The sequence below is a fragment of the Toxorhynchites rutilus genome, chromosome 3 (assembly GCF_029784135.1).
Source record: "Toxorhynchites rutilus septentrionalis strain SRP chromosome 3, ASM2978413v1, whole genome shotgun sequence".
NCBI classification, from domain to species: domain Eukaryota; kingdom Metazoa; phylum Arthropoda; class Insecta; order Diptera; family Culicidae; genus Toxorhynchites; species Toxorhynchites rutilus.
The window spans coordinates 273838598-273846248 of NC_073746.1; the positions used below are offsets into that span (position 1 = coordinate 273838598).

The window sequence follows — 7651 nt, forward strand, 5'->3', positions numbered from 1 at the left end:
GCGCATAAAAACAAACAAAATATAAAGCTTTACAAAACAACGATATTATCAGTGTTATAATATGGTAGTTTTTGCTTCCGATCAGCTGCCAGGACTGATATTCTCAAGCTGGAAAGGGTACAATATCGTTGCTTGCGTATAGCCATGGGGTGTTTGCATTCGACACATACGATAAGTCTCGAAGTTTTGGCAGGAGTATCCTCGCTTACTCTTCGGTTCACAGAATTATCTTACAGATTTCTCATCCGTTGCAAGATTATGAATCCATTGGTGATTGATAACTTCGAAAATCTACTCCAACTCACTCCTCAGTCAAGCTTTATGTCTTTGTGCCATGAGTACCTCACCCACGACCAGACATTCCCAACCAAGTTTGCTTCCCGTACTTTTGCAATCTGTCCATGCGTCAAAAAATCCATGAAACCACAGTTCATCTACGCTCCGATTTTATTCCGCCGATATTTTCGGCAGAATATGGAAAAGTTGGATCTGATAAAATGTTCTTTACTGACGGTTCATTCATAAAGGGGTCTACTGGTATCGGCGTCTTCAATTAAAATTCCAGTGCCTCTTTCAAACTCAAAGATCCTTACTCCGGGTAACTGGGTGCGATATACTACGCTCTGGGGGTCATTAAAACACTGCCCATCGACCATTATTTTATTTTTTCAGACAGTCTCAGCTCAATAGAGGCAATCCGTTCAATGAAAGTTGATGAACACTCATTTTATTTCCTAACAAGAATAAGACAACTATTGAGTGTTTTGGACGAAAAATTATTTAAGATTACCTTAGCATGGGTTCCCTCCCATTGCTCAATTCCTCGTCAGCACACTCGTAAGTTGGCAGCGCATGTGGAGTGAAGATGAGTTTGGTTGTTGGTTACATACGATTATCCCTAAGGTCTCAACGAATGCATGGTTCAAGGGATTGAATGTAGGTCGTGATTTCATTCGCGTGATATCTCGGCTTATGTCCAGTCACTACAACCTAAACGCGCGTCTTTATCGCATTGGGATCTATGGGATTGTGGCGATGGTTATCAGGACATCGAGCATGTTGTCTGGTCGTGTATCCGATTCCATGCACAAGGCAGACAATCGGATATCCCCGTCCGGGATATCTTAGGTAGCCGTGATCCTGATCTTCTGCTTCATCTATACCTGTTCCTCAGAAACGCTGATGATGTATCCCTGTTTCATATCCCTCCTATCCGATCGATAAACTTTTACTTACTCGCGGCAATACATACACAAACTCTTTACAGATACACGGGCCGAAGGTTGTGCAGCCCACTGATCATTCAACAAGAGCCAAAGGTTGTACCGCTCATGACAACTCCACACGAGCTGATGATTGTACCGGCCAGTGACCATTCTACGCTGGATTCCTCGAGTCAAGAGAGACACACCACGATCGATATGAGGTACAGACTGAGGGGATCGCTGATTAATGGTCAGTTGCACCCCGATAGGCCACACATACAGAACATTGGAGACTGCAGCATCCCAAATAAATGAATACGATGTAATACTAACCTCGAGCCAACCGCGAGTAATCTGTTACATTAATAAGACAGAAATTATCGAAATATTGAACTCTCGGCCCCGCGAGGCTAACCATATGAGCGTCAATAAAAATATATATTTTGGATCGGAAGAGAAACAATAAGTGTCGTTTTTGGTCTTAAAGAATCGATAGTAATGGTATTGTATGTATCAATAAAATCAATTTATCTTCAACTTCCACAGTGCGAGTGACGAATTGCAAGTAGTTTGAATTCTTTGCGAAAGCGGTAGTGAATCTGTTATCTCTCGATCGAACGAAAACAAACTCCGGAAATATTTCCATCACACGAAATCAATTTATTTTCTCTCAGGGTGAAGGTGGAAGCTAGCCACAAATGGCTGCCACAATGGCGCTCTTTTCTTTCATCTCCCTCCCGCACCCCTCGCCCGAAAATCAATAATTTTGCGAAACAGTGTGAAGAAAATGATCGTTTTCGCACACTTCCCATCAAGTAATATCAACCAAACTCTAATCGATTACTCGCAAGATATTAAATTTTCATCTACTGTCCCACTGTATAGTGAAAAACGTCGGAAAACTTTCTTCTGTCTTTCCCCCAGCTGGAATGTGGAGATACTTTACTTTACTAGTGTGTCATTTATACGCATGAAATTCTGCGCGAACTGTTGTTGATGCGTAAACATTTGTGCTTTTAACCGATTGATCGTCGTTAGCATTGCCGGATTTCGGTAGTAGTTTTCGTATGCGAGTTTGAGCTGCCAATCTGAACGTTGGTGGTGAACGTGGAACATGCTGTATGCTTCCAGGGACTTCCATTTGAAAAATGAGGCTATTTTTGGCTTCGCGCATGATAGCCACCAGTTTATTCAACTGTTAAACTGCCCTCGTTGGCGAGTCCAGAATTGCCATCGGATTTTCAATTCATCTATGGCTTCCTGTGTAAGGAGATGTGGGCGTAAGCACCAAAAGCCTCGACCCTGCGCCCGGCCGAGCTGCGGTAGACAAATTCGCGCTGTGAGAGCTTTATGGTCGGTAAAACAACATACATGTGTAGCGGCACTCCGTACCTGCTCGCAAAGTCCTTTGCTGACGTACAAACGATCCAGCCTGGATGCTGCATTGTGTGTAATATACGTTGGTGCGGGGGTGTCGGGGTATAATCTAACCCATACATCGTGCAGTTGTAGTTGCCGTACCGTCGCTTGCAGGGCGGGACTCGTGTTGTAGCGTGTGGCATCGTTCGGCCGAAGCACACAGTTGAAGTCTCCGGCGAGTATAACGTGCTGGGTGTTGTGTCGGAGATAGTACGCGATCGTGCCGTTAAAGAACCGTTCTCTCTCGGCACGCAGAGCTGTCCCTGATGGTGCGTAAATGTTACACAGTGTCGTGTTTTGAACTCTCAACGCTATGAGGCGGCCAATGGTTCAATAACAAGCTACAAGCTACAGCGTCATCGTTACAGTTTCGTCAACTATTCTTTTGGGTTTATTTTGCCGCCGTCAAGTTTACCGTTGATGGTGTATATCAGGGATTCTCAAGCTATTTTGGCCATGGGACCAGAATGAGGAGACACAATCGACCCCTACTGCCAAATTATTTGAAAAATTTTATTTTTATCTTATTTATACAAAATACTCAGCAACTCAAAAACATTGCGGTTGGTTAAGTGAGTAAATTTGACATAATTTTCTTAACAATGAATAAATATAATATTCAGTGAATATCAAGCGTAAAACATAATTATTGATGCAAATTACGACAATAATACTTTCTACTAAAATTTTGGTCATTCTTATAATAAGATGGTTCACGTAAAACCAAATGAGAACTTGTGTCAATTAATAGGGCTCGATTTTTAGACCTCGTTGACTCCCAAAATCAGTTGGAGAAACCCTGGTGTAAATGAATGCTACCATATGATTTTCCTTAAATGATATTTGATGTTTCATTCCTTCACGTTGACTTTACGATGACGGGGCATTTTATGTGTAGCGCACTTAACGCTCCATCTCGAAATGAACCGAAAATTTCAATATCTCCGTTAACAAAGAAAAGAAGAAATTTCAGTTTCGTCATTTTGAAAGACCAAAAACCAAAAACTTCTCCCGACAATTAATTTGGTTAGGATTCGGAGGATAAAATCGGTTCTTGATTGGAGCCTAACACATGAAATGAACGATTATTCGTTTCTTCTGTGGAAACAATCGCAACACCTGCCCGTTTCGACTTATCTTTCCGACGAGGTCGTCGGTTGTTCTTGTGCAACTTAACACCTTTGAACTCCATGCCGTGTTCTCGTATTTTGTGCTGCGTCAACGCATAGTTGAATCTGAAATTGAAAAAAGCTAGAACATGTGCTACGTAACGATAGAATACCGTACCTGTAACCAGCTCCACAAATATCGCAAGTGATTCTATCGCCTGTATGTTTCATAACATGCAATCGTAGCTGACTTGGTAGGTAAAATGCCTTGTCGCAGTACGTACATTTGTGTTTCAGCGTGATCTCATTGGAATGCTTATTCTTCATATGCCTCAGCAGCCCTTTCCTCCAACCGCATTTAATTCCACAAATGTTTTCTTTTCGTGGAACGATTCAATGTGCATGTATAACTCTTTCCTGATGTAGAATTGTTTCCCGCAAAGATCGCAAACATAATCTTTCTTGTCGCTATGAATTTTCATATGTGAAGATAAATTACTTTTGTGTACGAAAATTTTCCCACAAATCGGACAAATCTGGCTAGTTTCTCGCGATCCCGACCGCGGTTTTTTAGGTTTTGATTTAGCCGCAGAGATTGTTTCCTGGTTTTTTGAGGGAATCTTTTCTAGAGGGTGCTTATCATCCGAATTGATTCCGGTAGAATTTTCGAAACTCTCATTTGATATCTGATAACTTTCTGTGGAGATGTAGTCTTCATTGCTATGCAGCGCATTATCATCAATTATAAGTTCTTCCCTTTTTATATACTCGTAAACTGCACATCCAGCATGCGGCTCATCGTTCATTTCAAAACGGGGGTTTTCATGATTCTCACCCTGGTCTTGAATCTCCAGTTTGATGTCCTCCATCGTCAGCAGTTTATTTTCTGGATCTGTCTGGAGCTCCTCGCCACGGCTGAATAAAACATCCAATTTATGTTGTGTAGATTCACATTTTTTCAAAAACTCTACAAATGACTCTATCGACTCTGTACAATTGTTGCAAATCCCCTGGGGAAAATCTGACCTCGAAAAATATTCACCCAAACATAATTGCAGAAAACCTTTCCCATCTTTGATGTCGTGCAGCTGAAGCTCCATGGGCCCTTCTTCTCTATTACCACACAGTCGGCAATAGATTTTGGGATTAATATCTGGTTCCCGGTCACCAACCTCAGCTTTTCCGTCAATGCTTTGTTGGGCGCGCAGTTCCATCTCATTCTGGTTCGGTTCCTCTATATCCTTCGTCGGCCAGGCATCCGGGAAAAGACGGGGTATTTTATAGCTGCTGTCAATGTACTTCTCTTCGAAATGTTTTTCACAGACTCGCTTATTTTTGGGGATTCTCTGGCTTTTCCTATTCTGACCCCAAATAGTATCACGCCACCAACGCTGGAGACCGTCCGACTTGTATGCGGTCATGAAGAAAACTTGCCCCAACTGTGAAGTGCAGCCAGGGATGAAGCAATCCCGGCGGTTTCTCTTCTGCATGTTTTCTTTTGCCAGCATTCTCCACACTATCACTTTTTGTTTGTATCTGCTTAAGTCTCAGTTGTTATGGCCAGGCCCCGGCCAAGAGGATATCAAGACGGGTCTATGGTACTAGGTGAGGCCGTTTCGTCACTAAGTTGGTTAGGGGAGCGGTATATGAAAACAGTACGGAAGAAAGCAGAAGGGGAATTATTTCCTTGAAGCGTGAAAGAGACAGACTGATCAGGAGCGAGCTTCGGCACTAGCGTATTGTGTTTTGTTTACAAACAAAACACAGTAGATTTGTGTGTGGTTATGGTTTCATATCAACTCGCTGAGGAAAACAACTGAAGGAAGAAATAAACAAATATATATTCGTGAAAAATAGTGTAATATAGCTGCAATAAGGTATTTATATTATATATTATTCAATATTTTTGGGAGACCGTGAGGATTTGATGAGCTTGTTGGTGTGATAAAAGTGCTATAAGTCTAAGAAATCTGTTGTCCAACTCCTCCACAGATAGTCGTTCATCTCGCGGTTCTCTATCATGCCAAAATTATATTGTGAATATTTTATTTACTTCAGATGCCGTATTATTGTGCAGTAAAAGGATGTGGAAACAAGGTTCTCATAACGAAAAATAACCCGGACATTGTTTACCACACTTTTCTCCGAGATGGAGATAGACTTCATAAATGGAATATTTTCTGTGGCCAATCGAATTGGAAACCTCAGAAAAATCAAGGTATATGCTCACGTTATTTCCATAGCAGCAGCTACGATGACCGACATCAAATGGGCCATGAACTTAATGGTACGAGGAAATATAGGATGTTGAATTCCAAAGTTAAACCTTTTTTCTGCCTTATATGTATTAGCCATTCCATGTCGAACCGATATAGTGGTTCTCCGACTTTCGTGGAAAGTGGTAGATTTGTTCTGTATTGTAAAATATTAGACCCGTCTTTTCTTGTTTTTTTTTTTATTAGGGCTGTGTGGTATACGTTGCAAATCGTGAATATTGTCACCGGATTAAGGACATTGTAGTGATGTAGAACGTTGAACTTTTGACTAGTCTGAAATCGATCCACCGCCGCAACAATAAGAAATTTCTCACCATGCAATTTTTGGAAATGACTGGTATACTCATCGGCAGTGTGGAAATACTCTCGGCATACAAAGCAGCAGCATGTTTCAGCATACGTTCCACCGTAGTCACATAACGAATTTCCGATAGAAGTCGATTCGCCACTACCATCTCTTTAATTTCCTTCAAAACTTTGTCGTTTTGTAAAATTCATCCAGCATACGCAGGAATTTGTTTTGCTTTTTGGAAGTCAACTCTGAAAAATCAACAAATATAATCATTCTTTAGCGGAACAAATATATCAAACCGACCCACCAGCGTGATTGTTCTGTTCGTGCTGCTCCAGTAGGTTTCGCAACCGCTCCATGTTGAATTTAAAATTATTTGGTCGATTACCATTGGCATGCTGTTGGTTTGGCTCATTACGTGTTATCAAATCGTGGTTCATCAACACCCAGCCCAACTCGTCCATTTTGACACGAGTGTTGCGGCGCAGTTTTATCTCTTCGAAAAGTTTCTCGCGTAGTTTCCGTTTGATGATGCCTCCGTCCTTGATCAGATTGTGCCGATAAATTTGTACTACGTACGATTCTATTTCATGCTTTTGCCCTGATGATAAAACAAAAAAAAATAACACTTTTTTAAATGCTCAATAAAACCACGTACGATTAAAACGCTGCTCGCTTGGAAAGAAAAGCATTGATTGCGCGGCTAGAAGGTAAAATATACTCAAAACATCCTTCTGCACTGTTTTTAATTCGACCGCTGATTGTAGATATCTGAAAAAGTAGAAGCAATTACGAGAAATTGTTATACGAAAAAATCCAGAAAATTACCTGCCTACAGTAAAGTGCGAGCAGCTATTTTGCCAACGAATGCATTTGTCACCAAAAGATATGATTTGTTTTGTAAACAAATTTGTTTTTTCACGAGCAATGGCCGAACCAAGACGGGTCTATGGTACTAGGTGAGGCCGTTTCGTCACTAAGTTGGTTAGGGGAGCGGTATATGAAAACAGCACGGAAGAAAGTAGAAGGGGAATTATTTGCTTGTAGCGTGAAAGAAACAGACTGATCACGAGCGAGCTTCGGCAATAGCGTATTGTGTTTTGTTTACAAACAAAACACAGTAGACTTCCAAGATGGCTGAAGAGTGGTTTTAGCAAGTTGGCCCACCTTAGTGTGTGTTTCATAAATATATCTTTCTTTGGGAATCACCCAGCGTATCTATTCTAACGGAGAAACGTCTTACCTCGTGCTCGTTGATGATGAAAGTGAAGTCCAGGGCCAATAATTACTAAGCAAAGGTTTATGCGGTGTCGATGTCTTTCACGCCGCTGTCATGACGTCACAACTAAG

At 41.4% G+C, this 7651-nt stretch overlaps 1 pseudogene; it reads right to left on the reverse strand.

Annotated features, from left to right (window-relative positions):
- Positions 1-2127: 2127 nt before the first annotated feature.
- LOC129779221 (zinc finger protein 595-like) lies at positions 2128-7413 on the reverse strand (annotated as a pseudogene).
- Positions 7414-7651: the final 238 nt, after the last annotated feature.